This window comes from Passer domesticus, chromosome 4 (assembly GCF_036417665.1).
Source record: "Passer domesticus isolate bPasDom1 chromosome 4, bPasDom1.hap1, whole genome shotgun sequence".
Taxonomy (NCBI): Eukaryota; Metazoa; Chordata; class Aves; order Passeriformes; family Passeridae; genus Passer; species Passer domesticus.
The window spans coordinates 22037096-22060708 of NC_087477.1; positions in this window are offsets into that span (position 1 = coordinate 22037096).

Genomic DNA, 23613 nt, shown 5'->3' on the forward strand with positions numbered 1-23613 from the left:
AGATGTTGCTGTTGAGTAAGAAGTGACACAGACTCATCAGAAGGCTGGTTTCCATAGAGATCACGTCTTTATTTGGGTCCTCTTTCTATACACTGTTCCGATACAGGTAGACCTGATTGGCCAATTAATCAATGCAGTTCATCTGATTGCAAAATTAACAAGTTGACTTTCTTATAAAAATTTTTTGAGAAAGACAAGAAAACAGAGAGTAGGAAAACACCACCTGCAGGTTGTTTATAATAATAACCTATCATTGTTTATCTTCAACTCCCTAAAGTGTCTCAGGCTGATTCTGGGGAAAATTATCACTCTCTGACCAGGCTGTCACATCCACACAGCAGCTTTTTCACTACACATCCAAAACCTCTCCTCCTTCCCTCTTTGCTGTGCCAGCCTGGCAACTGATACCCCCGGGGCTGTGGTGTCCACCCCAAAACTTCAACCCTGTATGACTGTATGTTTGTCTTCATCCACAAGTAGTCCTCATGCAGGGTTTTGGTGGTTTTCTCTGCAGCTTTTGTACAGTTGGTTTTTTTTTTTTGCCATAATAGGCAAACATTCTTCATGAAGATTTATAAGCCATAAACTGTAGCATTCAGTCTCCAACAGACATTTACAACCATGGGGTCCATTTAATGTCATTTGTACAGAGAAGTGCAAATGCAACTCAACTCCAAATCACTTTCAAGACAGAAAAGTCAAATCTGTCTCTTCTTTCTTAGGAGTTCCACTGGTCAGGGTCAGATTTAATTTTCAATGGAGCCTCAACAGTAACCCTTGAGGAAAAGACTGTCAAAAGGTATGCATAGACTGAGTTCAAGCTTAAACTATTCTTGCTATCTGGACAGCCCTGCCTTTTCCAATTTTTCTCTAGGTAGAGAAATGTGTTGCTTTTTACTGTTTCAGTCTTCCCCAAAGGACTTTCTGCAGGACCTTCCTGTAATCAGATTCATGTCAGTATAGGGAAATTACAGAAAGAATGTGAAATATGAAACAACTTATAGCAAGTGATGCTCCCAGATTAACAATAAATATTTCAATTAAAGATTAGACATGTCATGAAACCACTCAGCCAGCACCTTAATAGGAAAGCACATGGACTAAGTAGGAATGGTGATGGTTTAGAGTTATTATCTGTGACTTATTTTGCAACTGTTAAGGAAAAGTTAATGCTTATCTACCAATCCATACCGAAACATTCTAAAATGCTGAGTGCATATTCTCTGCGTACTCTTCAGAAGCAACTTGCATTGACATCTCTTAGAAATTTGATACAAATTTAGGTCAAGGAGCTAAAACGCATACTAGAAATCAATGAGAAATTATTATCTACTGTTGAATTTGAGGTTTTAAGTGTTCCCATTAGAACAGTATCAAACCACTTCAAGTGCAATCACAGAGTAGTGAGATGCTTGAAAGTACTGAGACTGAAAGGATGATCTTGGCAACCCTGGATTTCAGCTCCTGAGCCAACTGCAGCATCACCACCCTGCCAGCCCACCTCGCTCTGTCTGCCCTGCTCTCAGCACAGCTGGTGCTGTGGTTGCACAGCACACACACACATCTGAATCCATTCCTTTACAGGGTTTAACTCGTGGCCAGGCAGCACTCCAGCTTCTGGAGTCACATCAGAACTGGGAGAAGTGCACAAAGAATTGACAGATGCCAGGATAAGCTATGGTTTAGTAGCAGGATGTCAATCAGGTAGAGAAGAAAAAACAACCCTTTTGTGCCCTACACAATTGATTAATTTCCAATTACTGAACTATTAGATTGGTTACAGGCCTATAGTGTAATAGCTAAAAAACTCAGATCATAATTAGTGTACTTACAGAAAATTGTTCTGTCCTAGAAAATAGACACTTTCCAGAAAGACAAGAAATGTCATTGATTAGCAGATTTGTCCTGTGAGAGAAATGTTCTGCTTGCTTTGAACTTTTCCAAGTTTTTATGTATTATAATCAGAATATTCAGATTAAATCATCTTCTCTGAAACTACCTTATACGTGAGCACCCAGATTAAACAATTAAAACTGTACACAGGAAGCTTCTCATCTGTGTCTACAACTAAAATTCAGCTTTATAGAATGACATAGACAGTAAAAGCATTTCTCTTAGGATTGAGAATCTTGGGGACATATGTTCAAAAGTTTTGCAACAACACTGGTGAGGTCCCATAAAAGCATCAGTAAAACTCTGTGTCAAGAACAAGACTTAAAAATTCTTCCTGATCCCTAATCTTTTCAGAATAACTAAAAAAATTATATACCAGAGAGATATCGAGAAACTCTAACATAAATGTCAAACTTCACCAAAAACATATTTTCATCTTTTTCTTGACAAATTAATATTTTTTAACAAGGTAGATGATGAAAATTTAAATCTGGTTATTAACAGAACAGTGTGAAAATAGCTGAGGAGTTATTTGGGAATCTGTCTATATACTGTAAGATTAATTAATTCATTGAAGCATACTTTCTTTGCTATGAAAAAATTAATGTAGCTATAGAAAAGAAGCTGTACATAATAAAAGGCTAACAACCTTCAGGGTCTCCATTCACCAGAAAGCTAATTTCACACCTAGTCTGTTATGAAATGTGCTATGAAAATACTCTTTGCTTCAAGACATGTTTATATTAGTTTGGACCATAAAAAGTTGTCTTCAATGCTATACAAATCATCCATAAAATAATTTTATAAACAGTGAAACATTGATGTATATCTTTTGTTTCACAAACTGGAAGTTTATGTGGTCAGTATAAAGAAAAAAATAATAATAACTTTTTTCTCTAATATGCAAATATTTACCATAACTGCTAATAGGCATTGAAAATATTTGGACTCTTTTATGGCTCGCATGGTTTGATGAATATTTCTAAGACTGATGTAACTTAATAAATGATTATTTAACATTTAAACATCATTTAACAATGATTATTAAAGGTAACCAAAAGAAAAGAAGAGAAGGAAAGATTATTCAGTGAAGCTGACTAAAAAAAAAAAATAGATTGTATGAAGGATCTTTTTCTTTTAAAATTCTCTTTTTTCGCAACTGAAAAACAAACAAAAATAGTCAAATAGGTAATAACATAAAAGAATGGGATCTAGTGGCTACTGAGTTGAATAGAAATACTTCTGAACCACACTCTAAAATCCAGACCATGCCTGTGAATTGGAAAGGCTGAGGAGAGACTGGGGATCTTTATCTGTCTTCTGAAAGACATGGAAATACAAACACAAAATCCAACACAATCCAAAAACTCATCTAAATCCATGACAAACTTTTGGTTTGTTTGACAGGGAAACCAACCATTTCTTCAACAATATTCAATGAAGTCCAAACAGGAGCAAACTGATGTAGAATATGTACAGCCAATTGCAGTCATTCAGTTGTTTTTGGGTTTTTTTTTAAATTTTAAATGAGTTTGCTACTCTTACTGATGGGTATTTCAATCAACTTTAAGTTATGCTAAAATTGTGATTCATGCTTTCTCCATTTCAAATGCTTCATTACCAGTTATCTGGTCATGAAGAAAAGTTCAGGATACACACAAATACCTGTTGTCATAACTTGTTTATTTTCTCAGTAATTCTATTTGCTTAAGAGGAAATACTTTGGAAGAAAGTTTAATTTAGAATATAGTATATCCATTTTTTAACTAAAGGTCATTTTTCCATGCCAATAACAATATCTTTTAACGCATTATTCAAAAGAGATAAGCATTTCTTTACAACTAAACCAATAAAAAAACCCAAAGAGATCTAGAATCTACTGTAATACATTTAAAATCTATAATGAGTGTCTCAACAAGTATCACTTTTTCTTCTTTCAGCCTAAAATCCTGATATTACACCAGTGGAAAAAATTTTGTTATTCTTTTTTTCTACTTTAATTGCCCACTATTGAAATTCTTGCATTACACACAGAAAAAAAATAATTCAACTGCAAACTTTTTTCAACAGCAGCTAATGGATAACAACAGCATATGTGGAAAGTAAAATGAGTTTTCATTTTTAAGAATTGATCTTTATACATTCATAGCATAAAAGAAAATATCTTGTTATGACAGATGTGCAACTATAATGCCCAATTTACATTAGATACTTATATATCCAAGTATTCTCTGTCTGCAGTATATAAAGAAGACGACAGACATTATCTTTTCTAAGCGCTTGTACTTTAAAGAAAAAACCTGCAACATATAAAAAAATTATGAATTGATATCACATTTTACTATCTTGCCACAAAACCCTACTTCTTTAAGAATCCAATGCCTTATCACAAATAACTTTTCAAAAGTTCTAGTAATACATATGGGACTCAAGTTATCTAGAATTGGGAACTATCCATGTTTTCTGTGATCTGTGATAAGATAAAACATACTGTAAAAGATGTCTTCTTTGTCTAATACCCAAACCCCCTTTACTTTTCATAAGACTTTATAAATCTAAAAAGTTACTCTATTTGGAAGAGAAAAAAAAAAGAGTACTTTCAGCATTTTTAGCCATCAGCTGTATTTTAACATATTTATAACAATATACACACAGAAGACACACTGAATATAAATGTTTCTGGTGATTAATGTACTGTAAGTCTAAGTTTTATTATCAGATTTGGAAAGAAAAATTGTTTGACAACAATCTTTATTCAGCAAGCTTTTAACAGCATTGCTGCATATGCTGCCTCAGCTCTGTGTCCTCTTTGAAGGTCATATGAAAATTATAAAGCATAAGCTCAAAGAGAATGAGAATTGTGACATTAAAAAAAAGTAAACACACAGTATGAGAAGCATCACATGAACACTATTCAACAAAGAAATCTCTGCTTGACTGAGAACTGCAATTTGAAGCAAGGGCAAAGAATAAGTTCTTCTTAGCAAAGTCTATAGAGAATGCAAGATAATCATCCAATATACTTGAGATAGATTTTTATCACTGTAACTGGTCCCACATCAGAGTTTTTGAGGGGAATATAAGGCATATCTTGCAACAATAACATTTACCAAAATCAATTCTAAAGTTTTCTTGTCACTGCCTGTTGACCTTCAGCATAGCTTTGTACTATTACCAGCAAGAAGAGAACTAGGAATTCACAAATGGATGATTATGATCAGAGTACAAAGTGCAAAGCATGTCTTCATCTGTGATTGGCCAGTCAATCTGGGACCCCTCCAAGAAAATTTAATTTTCTGACTTCATGATGAGAAACTTTTTTGGAATGTCACCACAGTGCTGCGAAGACCAATCTCAAAAGTTGTGGTTTGGTCATCTGGCTTTCACCTGAATTGGCCTGACACTTTAAAACTCTCACTTACTCAGGCACAGTAACATAAAAACAACCACGAGATGTAACCAAGCGCAATGAAACTTTCACTGGAAAACCTTTATGGACACACTAGTACATTTTTATATGTTGGAGAGCCCACAAAAGTGAATGGCATTTCTAGTGCAATTAAATTAAACCTAAACACACAAACTGATCTAAAATATTTTGTATCACCAAGAAGAAAAAAAAATTGGCAAAAATTGTTAACAATTTGTGAATGATACAATAGAGTGTCAATGCTAGTTTTGTCATTCTTGACTGAATCATTCATTATTCTGTTCCTGCTAATAGCCAGCTTCCTAGGAATTCAGCTATAATGTTCAGATTCTATTTTTTTTTTTCTTCCTAACTTGAATATTTCAGTCCTTCAAAGAGAGATTTCTTAATCATGAACTCTTCAAGAAAGAAAGAAATCAGACTTTTTAAAAGTATTTTTACTGGATACCCAAAATACAAAATCTGTTTATTGATTTGGTAAATGTTGGCCTTTGACTAACCAGTGGTTATGAATATATGCCTTTTTAATTTCACGTATTCTCATAAGAGAAAATGAAGAACAAGAAAATAGAGAACAAAGTGCTGTGAAATACTAAGGAACAACACCATACCTGCTTCTTTTGGACATTTCCCATTCTCAGGGTTTTGTGACCATTTGCAATTTTAAGAACACCTTAAAAACCATGAGATTACCATGGGTTTTTTTGGTATCTTGAACAGTTTAGAGAGGTTTCCTAAACCACTATTTTTAAAAGTAGAAGTTATGTAATTATGTTAGCTTTCTCTCATACAACGCAATATATTTTTTTAGAATAGCTACTTTTTACTTTGTAAAGAAGTCAAGCCATGTGTACTAAGGTACATGACTAGCAGATGCCTGCAAAAATAATATATTCTTCACTGTAATATCAAAAAAGTAGAATTTTCCATATTCTTCACTGTAATATCAAAAAAGTAGAATTTTCCATATGTTGTGGCAAAGCAATCATTTCTATCATAGATTCTACTGTTGGTACATTTTGTAATTGAAATACTCCCTTGGAATTTGCCCTTTCTTAATGAAATAAACAAAATCCAGTAAAATTATAGAGGAATAACAGACTTAATAACAAAAATGTTCACAGAAATTAAAAATCAGAATTGTAAGTGCAATCAGAAATAGATTATAAAATCCATTTGAAACATTAGAACTGTATTTATTCACCTTAAGGGTGTATGTTTAGACGATTTTTTTACATAATATTCTTTTTTTTCTATTTATTATAAAATTTTTCTGAAGTTAGTATAAGAAACATTTTCACACATACTGAGAGATATTATAGCAGCCAGCTGGAATCAGTACAATTTAATTTTCATTTCCTTTTTCTGCATCTTTCCTTTTTCTGCATCTTTCCTTTATGCTTTGGTATTTTCCTTTTTTATGAATTTGTAATATTTTATCTTACAATTTAAGGACTTTTTGTTTTAATTTGTTTATCGTATTGTCATAGACCAGGCAAAATTTGCACTTGCCTAAATCTGCTGTGTCTGCTTTTCAACATACAAATAAAACATTATTTTTCAAACAACGATTTCATACAACACTAATGATCTCCAGTGACCAATTAGTTGTGAAGTTGATTCTGCTAACAGTTTTGCTGAAGAATGACTTGAATGGTTATTTTAATTGTAATGATGTCTACTTAATAAAAATTCAGTCACAGCAAACACAACTCAAGAGCTTGGGGATGAACACGTGGTGGTCATAAGAAATGAGTTTCTCCCACAGCCAGGCCCAAGCAAGACAGTGTGCTAATAGACACATCTCTGCCACTCTCCACTGACACCTGGTAACTCACCACAGTTTTTGAAGTAATGGAATAAATGTGCCTAATACATAATGAATAAAATAGCATCTGACACTTAAGTCAGTGGAGGGTGAAATGGATATTCCAGGGAGAGTGGCAGAACAGCAACCATCAGGGGTCTTGCAAAGGTTTGTCTCATAGACGAGCAGTTGTATGGATGGAAGAGGAATTATAGCACCAGAACAGTCCCTTCAAGAACAAGGATGTTATTTTTACAACCATAACTTTCAAAACCAAGGATGATAGAAATCATAGCAATTAAGACTAAATCAGATATTTCAAAAGGCCAAAAAAAAGGGGTTGAAAAAAGGTGCCTAGAACAGAGGAAACTGTAGCAGGGTTTCTATATATGAAAATGAAATTGTAGATTCTGAAAGTTTAAGATAAAACTGCAGAGAAAAAAAAAACCCCACAAGAAAAGAAAGAAACACAAGTAGCTTCTACAGGACGCCAAGACCATTACAGACTATTCATATCTAGGCAGACAGGCCTTCCAGGTTTTCTTTAGGTTTTGAGCGTTGCCATTAAGAACACATTTCTTCAGCATTTCTGGTGGTGCTACTGCAAATATCCCAGCTTTCTTTTTTTATTTTTCTACTTGGGAAGCAGATTATGTGAGCAAAGTCCAGTTTTATAACTAACAGACAAGATGTTAGTGATATTAATTTTACTTGTAACCTTTTGTTTTCAGTTATGTAACTCTATTATTGATTTTAAACCCTACCATACAAGCTTCTCCTTTTATATAAACTGTGTGTTTTGCAAACAGATGAGATCAGCAATACGGACACCTTAGCTTTACATAGAGAGAGAAATTTCAAGAAAGATGTGCTGTTGCTCTGAGGGATGTGTTTCATGACAAGAAAACAAAATGCTTTAGGCATAGGCACGATGATGTTAATGCTGCTGATCTGATGCTAAATGCTGCTATTATGATGTGCAAGCAGCACACGTCTACAAAAGGTTGCAAAGACAGATCCCCAAAATATAATATGCTCTTTGCTCATTTGAGACCCACAACAATTTTTAATAACTGAAACTCTATTATTTATTGTATTGCATTCACCTCTCTTTTAGGAGCTTTTTATATCCCCCTGTCACTTTGCTCTTTCTTTCTGCAATTACCCTGTATTCTGTGTGCCTTTACATTGTCCTCCTTTATAATGAATAAAAGGTAGAAAAAATAAATCAGGTTGTAAAATAGAACAAATCAATAGAATAAATCATGTTGTAAAAGACCTGTAAGATCATTGAATCCAGCTATCTTTAATTTTTTTTCAGCTGAGGCAAAGTAAATGAATGACAGGTTAACATCTGCTGCTCTCTTCTTTGGTAGGAAGTTCTGAAAATGGTTTTTCTTCCCATTCTAGGTTGTCCCATTATGATTTTCTGACAAATGGTTCATTCAATACATTAATACTTGGTGTGATAGGCAGACATGTTACAGGAGCAACACAACAGCTGATATCACTGTTGCAAATATTCTTGTCCTAGATTAGGGCAAATTTGGGAGAAAACCTCCAAAGGGGGCCCCTCCCAATACTGGTTCAGGAAGGATTCCTCGGAGAGAAGTGAAAAGAACGTGTTTATTTAACAGGCAAAGCATCCCCAGCACACAAAATGAACAATACCGGATGACAACACTCCTTCACGGCTCTGAAAAGGATGACAAAGTCAGAAAGTCTCTCCTGGGAGTGGTGGCTCTGCTGTCGCTTCCTCCGGCGCTGGGGATGGCTGCTGCAGCCACAAGGTGCAAACTCTCGGTGCTTCCCAGGTCCCAGTCTGGAGCAGGTTTCAGTGCTTCCAAGAAAAGGGTAAGAAAAACAGTCCAGGGAAAAATTTGGACTGCTTAGCTAAACTAACTAACGAGCAGAAGCAAAAAGCAAGAGCAAAGCAGGAGCACAGCAGAAGCAAGAGCAAAGCAAAGAGCAAAAGCCACACCATGTACTGCCCTGTGTCTGTGTCCCGCCAGCCGTGGGGGAGCAGGCTGATAACAAAAACCAAAACAAAACATTTGCTCTTCAGAGCCAGTCTTGAAGGTACAGAACAGAATATCCAGCATAAACAAAATACATGACTGGGGATACAAGCATCATAACCTCACCCTAGGACGGTTCTCCAAAGTGAAGTTCTAGTAAACAGAACTATGAGGTTCATGTATTCAGCTCTCAACTTTTTTTTTTTTTTTTATTTTTTCATCAAAATAACAGGATTCTGTTTGCTGTTGTTGGAATTCCAGAACAAATTAATTGCCCTTAAAAGTATTACATTGGAATATAGACACAGCACATATGAAAGGGGTTTTGTTTCATTATTCTCAAAAGTAACTGTTTGCTATAACATGTATTTAACAATGATTTTTTTTTTCTGATGCACCACTTCAAAAACTGAGGTGGGAAGTAGAGCTCCTTGACTTCATTGCAAATTTGTGAGGCCTGATAATGCAAAATATATTTGCTTTCAAGGCAGAGAAATAAGGGCGTGAAAGCATTAGTCATGTAATCTACTTCCAAATTATATTGCAGGACTGACTACTACTATTATTTTTGAAATATATTTGTCTATCAGTTCTTGAAAATTTCTAATCAAGTGAAAAATACATTTTTTTAAATGTGGAAACAACTATCCCATTATCAACCTAAACACAGATATGTGATGATCAAATTAGCTTGATAATTTTTCTTTTCCTACCTCTGGGGTCAATTCACCATTGAGATTTTAACTTTCTGAATATTTCAAGAATTCAGCAGTACTTATTAATTTTGAACTATTGGGTCTTCTGCTTTTGCCATTCACCCAGCAAGTTCTCTCATGACTGACAGACATGGCTTTTTCTTATCAACTTTAATTTATTCCCCTCCAGGTGTTTATAAACTGAATGTTTCTCAGATTGGTTTGGAGCTTTTATTGTTAGCAAAATGCAGCTTTACAGGCCTGTAATTCCCTGTGGCCTCACTTCCTTTCTAATATTGAAATTTATCTTTTCCCCTCTTCACTTTTCTGGGACCCACATTTTGTCCTGTAAAACCTCTCAGAGATAATTAGTAATGGCTCCGTCATTATTTCAGTTAAGCATTTATGTACTGTAGGAAGAATGTCAAAAAGCCCTGCCTGTTGTACTGACTTACACAACACTTGATAGTTCTTTATTTTTCTTGGTTACACTTAAAAAAAAAACCAAAAAACCTGTGTAAGACAGTAAGAATGCATTTACATCTGCAATTGAAATGAATGCTCTAGAAATCAGTCCATTGGAAATCCAGTAACCTATTTATACTCTGCCATCTGTGTATACTATTTGATTCTAGGGTTTTTGGATAGCTCTGATAAGGTATTGATTCATGATGATATACTACTTTTTCACTTAACAGCATGATAACTAATCTTGACACTGCAAGTCCTATCAAAGATGGTTTGGTTTTGGGTCCTGTTTGTGTGTGTGTATTTTTTTCAACCCTGCAGTGTTGCAGAAAACATTAGGTATGCAAAGCATAAGTCTTTCCATATTCTGCTTCTGTAGGGAAACGGGGGGAAAAAGAAAGATACAGACTTTGTACAGGACAGTCAGCAATTACTTAAAAATATGGGGAATATCTGTCTGCAAGCAATATTACTTGCAATTGTAAGAAACTCTCACATAAAAAGAAAGTAAAGGCTTGATATTTTCCCAGTCACTTATATTTTGAATTATGATGTGTTTGTATAAGGATGGTTAAATGAATATATATTTTTTCACTTTTGTGCCTTCTTGCTTGTATGAATTTTATGGCTTCTTAATTTTTATTCATTTGGAATAAAATTTTTGAAATATTTCATTTCAGGCTTGCTTTCTGCTTTCTTTTCATTGTTATATAATTGCTGCTATAGTATCACTAGCACAGAGAACAAACAATATGTTTTAGGTTCTTTCAGAGGATCTTTATACCAGCTTACTGATTTTTCTTTGGTGCTGAATTTGTAAGGATATGTTTCATCTTCACTGTTTTCCAGTAAATATTTCAAGGTTTCCAGCATAGCTATTAGAATGTTTTGTTCACATGAATTGCTAATGTTTATACTGTTGTCTTTCAAGGCTCTTCAAAGCAACCCAAAGTGGCCTTGGGGTGTATTACAATGAAGTAATGGTAAGACTGAGGAAGAATTGTATGCAGGGGGAATAATAAAGGAACATCATAACTTTGACCAAATCCCTTTAGGGCATCGTGCCTTAATTCATAAGTATTGAGAGAGCACAGATGCAGCAAAGCAGATTGTTAGAGACAAGAAAATTTGGAAATTGAAGTTCACAAAGCTTTGCATATATGGATGAAAGGCTATAAAAGCAAAGCAAATTTAATGTCTCATTGCAACAGCATCTTTCTACCTTGCTGAGAAGCAGAACAGAGTGTAATGAAGGAAGAAAGGTCGCAGAGAGAGCACCCCTGTATTGACTCTAATGCGAAGAACAAGAATCTTTGCAAGAATTCAAGCCAATGACTCTCTGTGCTCCTCACACACTAGATGATCTGCAAGGAGCACAATAAATAACCGATGAGGAAAGGTTGATAACAGGTTTCAAAACCCCATCAAATCAAAAATTGGGCATAGTAGACTGAAAAACAGAGAGAAAGCCAAGCATATTTAGAAACTGGCACAATAGTAGTGCATTATTGAAGATGATTCAGGCAAGAAAATATTAATTATATTGCTATCTGAAATATGTGTGTTCACTTTAGGGTTATTTTATCATTCAAAGAACTATGTGCATACAGAAACAAACCATGTCTGTAGACATATGTAGTCAAAGAAGAGGATGATTCCTTGATATTAATGTTTTAATGTATGCTAGGTAACATAATGTTCCTTGGTCACATAATTAAAGACAATTTAGAAGAGGCACATGGAAAAGGGCACAATACAACAAGCTGATAGAACCTAAATGAGGAGAAAATTCTGTGCTGGCAGAAGTTGGCACTACACCTGGTGCATCAAAGAAGCTGAATCAATCTCTAGAGTACCTCAACTTCAGTAACCCAATTTTAATTCTACTGAACAGTCTATCTAGTTTAACAGCCTCCTACATATTTTATTCATAAATGAAAAATATAAGAAACATGGAATAAACAGAGCAAACTATGTCAGTACAGTCACAATATTACAGAAATATCCAGAAAAAAATTGAAAAGTAACATATTATCAATTTTAATACAATCAATATTGTATTAAACACAAATATCTACCACTTATCACAGTGCCTTAAACTTAGATGACATTTGCTGTTCTTAATTTCATGGTAGAGGACATTGACACTTTTTACACTTACTGAAACATCATATTCAGTTTTAGGAAACCGAATAAAAAGTTCTTTCTGGAAACACATATTTTTTTTTTACATTTTCTATTACAACAAAAAAAATGGAGAACATGTTCTGTTGATAAATTCTGAATCATGAAGAATTATGCCTTTTCCTTCCTTGAAGTAAAACAAGTCTTCTTCTCTGTCTTCTCAGGCCTCTGAGCAGCTCTTAAGCACAAAGTCAGTATGGTTGAACTGGTATTTGCTCTCATTTGCACCTTAATTTGGGCAGAGGATTTTAACATTGAATCTTAACACAAGGAAAGGCTTGATGCATGTCACCTTCTGTGGGATGAACTCAACCATAATCCCCAAGAGATCACACAAGGATCAAAACAGAACCTCAAAAGGATCAGAGTGCAACAGCCACACTTTCTATTATTTTTTTCATTTGGAAGGTAGTTTTCAATATACTAATTTTCACCCCTTATTTCCAATTTTTGCTTCCTGCTTTGCAAGGTAAAAAAATTTCCTGGTGATACAATATTTTATTTCATTCAGAATGCAATCGCTCTTTCTTTTACCAGTTTCAGTCAAATTTTTTTCAGCTGATTGGGATGTTTGACCAGTCTTCATTTATTTTCCACAGATAAACAAAATATGTAGTTCTGCAAGGCACAATTACTGTTGTATTAACCTCTACTTGTGCATATTAATTCACAGGAAAGTATCCAAATTATTACTGCATATTGTATCAGCACTGTAACTCTATCACCATTTTATTTTATGTTTATTTTATAATAACTAAAGAAAGAACACCAACTGAAATATTTTTCCATAACTCTTTTTACCAGGGGCCCCAAAATGCCAATTTTTTGTTTATGAGAAAAATTGAGATATTATGTAAGCAAAATAAATTCCAAAAAACTGGACTAGCTGTTGCATTTCAGAAGAGATTTTTTAATCACTTTTTAGTGTCCTTGGAACTCATCAGCAGAATGTTCTGCATTTGGCAGAGCAGCCAGTGACATGTTGTACATCAACATGGTATATATTGAGAAAACCACAACATTTTTCATTTTCTTGCCACATAAAAAGACCAAACCCACATATGAACACTGTGTGTGGCTCTGGTGTTGTTGGAAGAGTCTACTGGCATTAGAGAAGAAAATCAAAGGCATGGGGCAGCTGCTGTACAAGACTAATATGGTTGGTGGTCCTTTGTTTGAAGGAGAAATGATGACCAATATTTATAAAATCATGATGACAAGAGGCTTTTTATGCACAGTTGGTGCTTGCAGACAAGATCAAGAGTGTTCTTGATAAAAGTAGCAGGGGGTCAGATGAAAAGAGATAAAATAAAATATTTCTTCACCAGAGCAGGTGGTAGAATTTTTAGACACAAAGACACATGCACACAGCCAGTTAACATATGAAATAAATTATTGGACAAGAGACTTACAAAAAGGATTAGATATCCCTAACACAACAGGTGTCAATGCTGACAGAGCATAGGGCAAGAGAATCCCAGCATTTCTTCTGGACACAGAATACAGTGCTAGATGGATGAGTGGTCTGCCTAAGAGACCAAGAAATAAACCAGCAATGAAAACATTTTGTGCAAATTGTAGCAATGCCAGTGAATTAATGAAAAAATTTTAGATTTCCTTCAATGAGCTACAGAAGATAAATAAAGATAAATGGGAAGACAGAAGATAAATGGGAAGACAGAGTCCCAGCTTGATTTTCTATACCACCCAAGTTTTTTCATGACCAGAGAAATCCAGGAACTAATTGTAATCTGGAGAGTTATTTATGTCTGGAGGAAACACCATTGAGAGGAATATGTCTTAAATTCTAGACAAAACTAGGCTCTTTCATACCATCTTGAATGTACTATTTATATCAATGACCCCTCTACTAAAAATAGGTTTTGAAAGAATAATTCCATGTTGGAAGGGCAGAACTTTAAAAGTATATCTAAAAACAGAATATTCATTTTCCTTCAGGGTAATGGTTATAGTACTCATCTGGAAAGCTGGAGAAGCTTATCCAGATTCTTTTACAGCCTTAGGGAAGAGCTTTAGAAGATACTTTATGTAGGCATACATTCTTTCTAAGAATTTTTTTAAGATGATAGCACAGTTTGTAAGTGGCAAAGTGTTTGTAGAAGGGGTGATACAAGGGTGGCCTCTGTGAGAGGCTACGATATATTGTATTCTTTTTACAGACATGTTTGGAACCACTCCTGAGGACGGCAAGAACATCCAGTTTATCTTGCAAAAGCAGAAGGATGTGATCAGTGTAATGATATTATGATTTCCTTTTGCACACGAGGTAGTGGTTGGTTGTTTTAAATGTCAGCTAGGATCTGAACAAAGAGTAAACAGCAGAAGGATTCTGGAAGAACATATTCATAAATGCAAAAATAAACCCAACACCTTTCTGTCTCCAAGGCGACTTAATTGTTTGGAACCAACAAAATTCCATGGGCATGGAATTCCACAGATGTACTAAAAAGTACATTTTGTTTCAGAGCAGACTGAAAAATTGTCTTGGATAACTTATAGTCCCTTTTAGCAAATAATTTGTATTACTTGCATATAAAGTTATATACATGCATATGCAAATTCTCATATTAACACCTTAAAATAAAAAGTTCTTTATGATCTTTTGATCAACAAGTGAGTTGGTCACATTTTTCCTTGGACAAAGAAAATCATGCATAAAACAAAAGTAGATTTCTAAACAAACTGAAGGATTACAGGGAATATGAAATGCCATTACCATTTGAAATTTAGACAAGTATTTGTCAGTACCAACTGATCATATAGGTGAAGAGAATAGTCCTATACATCTCTGTAACAAGGTAGACAAAGAAGTTAATAATCTCTTTTTCTTTTCTATTGTGATGGCTTTTTACAAAAGACTACCATGAATCTTTTAAACTTACTTATAAGTACAAAAACTTCACATAGCTTCAAATAGAAAGGAAACAAAAAACAAACAAACAAAAAAAAAAAAAAAAAGAAACAAACCACCAGTGGTTATGATATGTTTGTGCAAAGACTAGTTTGTCTTCATTTAGTGAAAGCCCTTTTATTCACAAAAATATGCTGACACTACACCATGTCTCCCAGTTCCACAGAAACCATTTATCAGTATAAGACCATTTATAAATCAATTAACTTAAATTTCAACATCATTCAGCTGGTTTAGTTGAATCAGGTGAAAAAGTACTGCATTATATTTTTTGTAAATGAGGATGATATATCTCCATAAAATGTAGAGATGATTTTACCTTACTGTAAAACATCTAAAGACCACAAAGCATTGAGTACTCTATCAGAGCAGTGATTAATTGCACCTGGATGTTTAAGGGGATTCTACCTTCTACTGACTTCATTGCTATCAAGGCTTATTCAGAATTAGTTTTAGGATATTCACTTAGTCACTCTTAAATGCATATATTCAGAATGCTATGGTTGGGAATTAAACTTCTGAAAATTAAAATTAATTGCTACTATTAAGAAACTTTACTGGAAAAATATTGAGAAAGAGGTTTTGTACAAACTTGGACTCCACAGACTGGGAAACGTTACCTCACAGATTTTTATTATTACACATATGTTGCTTTATGGTATCAGAAAAGATACTATAATGGATTTGTGATATTGCATCAAGTTAGACACCTACTGCTGAGGCAAATATTCCTAATATTCTGGAGCCACTAGTGAGAAATATAAGACAGCCAAATATTTGGCAAACTGGAGGTTATAAGTCTGTTTTTTATTTTTCACGAAATGGTCTTGTCAGAGTATGTGTATTGTGCATTTGGTTGCTGAAATTGAAGAGAACTTTAACTGAGATTCAAGTTCAACTCTTGAATGAAAATATTAATTTGAAATTTCATCAAGTAAATCAATAAGAAAGACTAAGGTATTTTGTCTTATTGAATCTGCTTCAGTAAATGAAAAGTTTCACATTAGTGTGAAAAGAAAGTGCCAGAGAAAGTAGTGAAAATGAGCTGATCATGGAGCTGCAAATTCCACCGTTTAAGCAAACTTATCAGGTATAAAATAATGCAGCCATTTGCCTAACACGTTCATATATCCAGATCAGAGCACCTGAGCTACTACTGCAACTCTGATTAAATTTACATTTCGATAGATTATGCCACCACGTGGCTCAAGACCACAAAGTATTTCTGCAACACATTCAAACTCGCTACTATTTGTGGTTCACAGGTTTCAGATTATGTGTTTATACTACACATGTGTGTAGTGGGTCTGATCCTGACCAAACTGCCAGTGGACCCACTAGAATTATTGACTCATTTTCTGCTGTGAGATAAGGATTAGGAGGAGAGGAAAGTGGGCTCAGACTTTAAAAGGTATAAAGAAAACTTTATTAACTGAATTAAAAGAAAAATAATAAAAATCAGAATAAACATTCAGAACACTTGATCTCCCCCACACCCTCTTTTCTTTCCTACTGACAACATAGAGACAAAACCTGGAACTTTCAGTCAGTTTACCAACTCTAAAATAGTCTTTCTTCAGTTCTCTCAGAGAAAGGAATTTCTCTTGCTTTGCCATGGAGACTTCTCCACAAGAAACAGTTCTTTCATGGCTATAACTTTGACAAATAGCTACCTGCTGGAAATCTGTAATCATTAAATCCCTCCCATGTTTTGGTAGGTTTTTTCCCATAACTACTGCCATGGGTCATTTCAGCTTGTTGGGGTACAATTTTAAGGATGAGCTCTTCTAATATAGAAACAGAACGGCTCATGTAGAAATAGAAAAAAATTAGAAAAAAAGCCCAGAGACTTTTTTATTTCCAACTATATTTCTTAAACCATTTCCTCAGTCTCAGTTCATCATTCATGAAAAAGAAATCTCTTCTATTTTTTAATTATTATTTTTTTAATAATAAGAAAATTGTTTCTGTTATTTCTCTGGAAGGAAGTTGTCACTGGCATTAAGACTTTCTTCTCACTTCAGTAGAAGGACTCAAATGTGGACTACATAGGATTCATTGGGATTTTGCATTATTTCTTCCAGCTCTCATATTGCTTTCAGAAAATGCTATTTCTATAATTTAAGTCTGATAGTTTAAATAGACAGTTTCTCTCTGGGTTCCCATACATCATATGTGAAATATACAGGAAAGACATGGATCCTCTTCCAAGCATACATTTTCACCATTGATTTTAACTCTAATCAAATATTTAATTTTCCCAGCAGATACAGTTTTTTTTTATTTTCTCTTAGCAGTTTAGGATGCCAGGAAGGTTTAAAATTATGTTTCATATTATGCTTCTTTTTTGTCTTACTTCTGACAAATTTATTCTGTTCAGTTATTCCTTCACACTGGGCAGAAACTGGTTCAGCTGTATGGCATTAAAATGTCATTATCTTTTAGTTGTGGAAGTTGAACTATTTAATCTATAAATACGTATACACGTGTATGTTTAACATATGAACACATAATTGTTAAAGCTAATAAATTCCATGTCATTTTAAAATAAGAAAATTTGGTATAGCAACAAGAGCATAATAAATTTTAAATAGAACTACTCTGTTTCAGAAGTACTATGGAAATATTAAACTTGAGGGCCTTACCAAATGACCTGTCAGGAATCCCTGGTCTCTTAGTTCAAGATTCAGTGAGTCTTCCTTCTCCCTCTAACACTGTTTAATTCATATATAATTTTAAAACAAGAAGCTGGTTACCACAGTGTTTCATATTAATGACAAACTTGCTTGTAATAGAAAAATTAGATGAATAGAAAAATTAGAAAAATAGAAAAATAGATATATATATATATTGGTTAACATGCAATGATCACTGAAAAAATATAACATCTATTGTAAAAAAACCCTTCACACAAACAACAAAAAAACAGCCTAATTTTGACATTTGGATGCCCAAACTTGTAAAGCAGTGCTATAAGTTTTCTGTAGTCATATCACCCTCAGTTTTATTCCTCAGAGAGCCACCAGTAAGTATTTTAGAAAAAGGACCTGCTTTAGGAGGGAATGTTCAAATATGTTGTACAACATCTCTCTAAAAGCTGGTGGGGGTTAACAAACTCATATGCACCTTTCAGTTACTTCTGAGTTTTCCTTCTGTTTCTAGTTGAGGGAGGAAGAAGAAGACTCTTACTCCTTATCCAAGTAATCATCAGTGACACAGACAAGTAAAACAATGGAGAATTGCAGCAGAAATACTCAGGTGATTCATTCAGAAGCTTTCCTCAACAGTCTGTGTGCTAATGATGAATATTTCATATGACCTAGGAGACAGCTAAAATGTTCATCTTAGCGCTTGCTGAAAGAATAGCTCTGGAGGAGTACTCAGCACTTTTTGCTCATCCCTTTATTGAGATAGATCTCTGTCTACTGTCCAACTCAATGGCCCTAGTTTCTTACAATGGTATTACTCCACGTTTTATTAACCTTTATATATTCTTAAAGTCTCCAGTCACATGACGTGTATCTGTACCTGAACAACATAACTTGCCCTTCAAAAGTGTTACAGCTTCAGTTTTGGGTAGCAGAGATAAGATTTCATTAATATCTACAAAATTGCTCCCCATATTTACTAACAAAAATTTGAATTCAGATTTTCAGGTATGTTTTAAAAGAAGGCACAAATAGTTTGCCTTGTGAGCAAAAGAAAACCAGGTGTGAGAAAGTTGCCCAAATCTGTGTCTGCTCCTATTGAAAACTGAAGCAAGTTGGTGACAACTCAAATGATCAGTACTAACATTCCCATAACAATATGAGGAAGGATGAAACAAAAACCCCCTGTTGATGGAGCAAAGGGTATTGTGGAGACTGTAGAGCCATTCCAGTACTAAAAGGATCCAGGAAAGAACAGCTGAACTAATCATCTCTGGAACTCAGGCACAGAGACCATGCCCAGGCCGTGCCAAAAACATTGCACAATTTGCAGTTACATAGTACAGTAAAAAAAATAACAAACCAAAATCAAACACAACCAGGCAGGAATCTCAGACCAGTGCTACTACCATTATATGACAAGTTCAACAGTGCTGTCACTGGAAGTTGAAACAAAAAAGCCCCAAATTCTGTAAGAGAAATAAAAAGTTCAACAGCCTTCACTACAACACTGGCATAAATCCTGTGGCAGGCAAACTGCTCATCACAGATGACTTCAATGTTCTGCTTTGGCAGCTGACATCTGGTACACAGCAATTGATCACAACAAAGCTGGCAAGATAAACAACAGTGAACTTATGTTGTTCAATAATTTGCTGGATTATAAGAATGGGCTTGTACTCATCACCAGTCTGACAAGTCATGTTGGGAACATCAATATTTATAAGCAGGTGGATTTCACTGTGAGTGACTTTGTGTCTCAGATCAAGACATGGCACCATATAGTAAAATCTACAGTATAATTACCTCAAATTCTAGTCTTGACATGACTGTCAACATGCATTGTTGCTGTGACAAAAATCTTGCCAAATTTAATTTGCATAACTATGGAGAATGGGAAAACATTTTTACATGGGGAACCCATGTTGGATTTTTGCTTTCTTTTGTTTCTGTTTTGTTGATTTTTTTTTTTTTTTTTACTAGCATACATCTCCACAGAGCAGAACATGTTGTCTATAAAGATGCATGACATACTTTCCCAGAGAGATCAAACTGACTGGAAAAAAGGAAGTGTAATGGATTTACAGTGATGAATTCTGAAGCTGCACAGTGTTGACTTCACAAGCAACTATTTTCAAGAAAACATACAAAATTGATATAAAATCTAACAATGTCAATGTAATAATCACACACCCCCTGCATAAAAAGAAACAATGTCATCACTAATGCTATCACTAATGACATGTCATAAACCTAGCAGCTGCAGAAGTATATAATGGAAATCATAGTTGATCCTTAAAAAAAAAAAAAAAAAATCCAATGTATTTTTTTTACCCGAGGTAATAGGGAGTATTTTACCCAAGGTGTTTTGGGGAGTAATGTCTCTCCCTCACCTGTCAAGCTCACTGCCCTATAAACCATTTTATTCATATGGGTCAATAATATTGTATATATATATATACATATATATACAATTGAGCCATACAAGTATATATATTTGTGTGTGTGTGTGTGTGTATGTGTCTCATGTTGCTTTATATACTGTTACAGGATTTGCTATTTCTGAAAACTTCGGTATCTGGGTCAGCTCATTCTCAGCAATCCAACCAGTTTGCTCATCAAAGCCTGTTTTGTCATGCTATAAAAATATTATCTACAAAAATCCTGGTTTACTATGTGAAAGAAGAATGCTTCAAAATAAAATATTTTCATGGGAGGTTTAGTTTAAATCAATACAGTTGTTTTCTCAGTTTCAGCATAGTCAGCTAAGTTTATTAAATTTATATCATTATTATCACAGATTTACTAATCAGGAAAGTGTTAAAAAATATTATTCTATTACCTAAAGAAATAATATACATACAAGGCCATTTAAGGGATCTCAAAATCTAAATTATTTTCCATAAAAATATATTTTTATGTTATATATATGATATTGTCTATATATATAATATATAGAATATATCTGTTCTATATATATAATATTGTATATATTCAATATATCTGAAAGAGCTGAAGAAGTAAAAAGATTTTCAGGTAAAATTTGTTTATCAGTCGTTACTTGAAACCAATATTAGGAGTGCCATGTCCTCTTTTACAATTGCATTTTCTTAATTTTGGAGAAAATACAATACAGTATCAGTTATAAGGTAGTAAATTAGAATCTTTCAAACATTTATTATGTTTTAGCCTTTTATACTATCCCCAGAACTTATCTTTGAAAGAAAAATATTACTAAGGATTTAAGAATGAAATGACAGTGTGTTAAGTAACAGATTTAAACGTAGAGAAGTAGTCTCAATTTCTTGTTTAGAAGTGAATGCCATGAACACCTGGTTAGAAAAACCTAAACTTTTGTGTTCTGTTAGACCAGCCTTTATTCAGATTCAAAACCGTTATGGAAGAAACCCCTTGTATAGAGTCACCAATAAGACCTTTTGCAAGCCTATAGTTGATACTAAAACATCATTTTCTTGGTATTCATTACTCTTGTGCACCTGTATTTTTCATCAGACAAACGATTCCAAGACTTAAACTAGAGCTGTCATGCAAGTAAAAAGATTGGGTCAAATATGTTCTGTTTTTATTGTAGTATTTTTGAAAAGACATTATCATGTCGAAGTAATTTGCACTTGCTCAAAAATTAAGCTTTTTTAAAAAAGTTAATTTTCTCTGTGTGTAAGGTAAGAACTTAAGCTAGTACTTGGTCTACAGAAGAGAGGGAAAAATTTGAAGAGAAGTTTGAAATTACCTCAAGATAGGATTTTCCGCTTGAAACACATAAGAAAGTGGAAAAAAAAAGCTGGGAACCCCAGTTTGTTCACCAGTTGACATTGACTGCAATTTTTTTTTCCAGTTTCTGAAATCTGTAAGTCAAAGTCTGTATTCCAGCCATATTCTCATTTAAATTAACAGATGGAATAAGAAACAACTCCTCAGCTTCCAAAAGGTGGATCATACCTACAGATATTTTCTACTCAGCTCACTGCAGGACATTCAAAATCTACTTGAAATGGTCAGGAATGATAGAATAGTTTTTACAAGATTTCAGTGTAGTCTTTAATTATCCTTTTAGTCTGAGGAAGAAACTGAGTGCTTAACAGTACTTTAGAGACACTGCTTCCAGTAGACCCCTTATTGCTAAGGTGTCTTGAGTGATATACTCACAGTAAAACTGTAATCAAATCACATAACAGTTGGGACAATACATTACTGTCAGAAAAGTTGGTAACACTGTATGTCACAATCCTCCTGTATGATTTCTTGGTGCATGTTATCTGCAAATGCAAGGAAGTTGAGACTTCAACTGATTTTTAAACTATCAATCAAAGGGAGGATTGGAAAACAGTTTAATAAAAAACCTGTATCAGTCTCCAAGGTTTATCATCCTAACACTCTTACTGTTGAAAAAAAATGAATATGATTTATTTTGCCAGTCTTACAAAAAATAATTCTGTTTGAAAACCATATGAGATTTATTGAGCTTGCAAAAAATTTCTCTAAATATAAAGAGGAATTCAGTAACACTGTCCTAATTGTTGCCAGGTTAACAAAGCAACAGCAGATACAAAAATGAACAAGGTTTCATACAATTTATGGGTGTCTGAAATCTGCCCTACTGGTCTATATTAGATCACTACTTTAAATGAATAGAGCTGGGTGAATCAATCAGATAATCATAAAATATGCCACACATTTCTGGTTTCCTTCCTCTCATGGAGAAGATAGAATCACAAGTCAGACTTGCTCAGTTCTCTTTCCAGCACTACAAATTGTTAACCCAATATTCATTAAAAAGACCTCTTAGGGGCCCTCTTATGTTAAAGTTGTGTATAGGATACTGGAGTTTTCTCTACAGAATTTGTCACTCTGAGCATTCATTTAGTCATTCAAGTCTTGACAAAATGTGATGAAAGACTTGTATTAAGTCTCGCTCTCCAACACAGCCAGCATTAGTTGGCTGAAAGTGGAGTGTTCACACATTTTCAGGACAAACTGCAAGATATTGTAGAGGAGATGTGAACAGATATGTCAGCCTTCATAAATCTGTGATTCCTTCTGCACCTGCAGATCCTGTGCTCAGAGTTCCACCACAGCTCTGGCTGAGGTGCACATACACAGCTTTAAACAGATAAGTCCTATTGAGAGCTAGATGTTTCCTGAGATTATTTTCATTGTATTTTGTCTTCTAAATAGGCACAAAAAGAGATGCTGTCATTTTGTCTCATTCAATTATCACAGAAGTAAACTGACTCATTCATAAAATAGAGCCCATGCTGTCTCGGTCAGTGAGTATTTAAAGTCTTGGAATATACCTTGCCAGAGAATTTCCTAACTGGCAGGTTAGAACCAGTGTACAGCCTTTATGTCCAACCTGGCTCATTGTATCACCAAGGACGTAAAATTCCTGCTGCTGGAAAAAGAGTATGGAAAAGGTAGTGCAGGACACACAGCAGGGGAAGAAAAGGGGTCTTAAATTAAAATTTTTTATCTTGAGGCAGTTTAATGTGAACTACCCACAAACTGGGCAATGTTCTA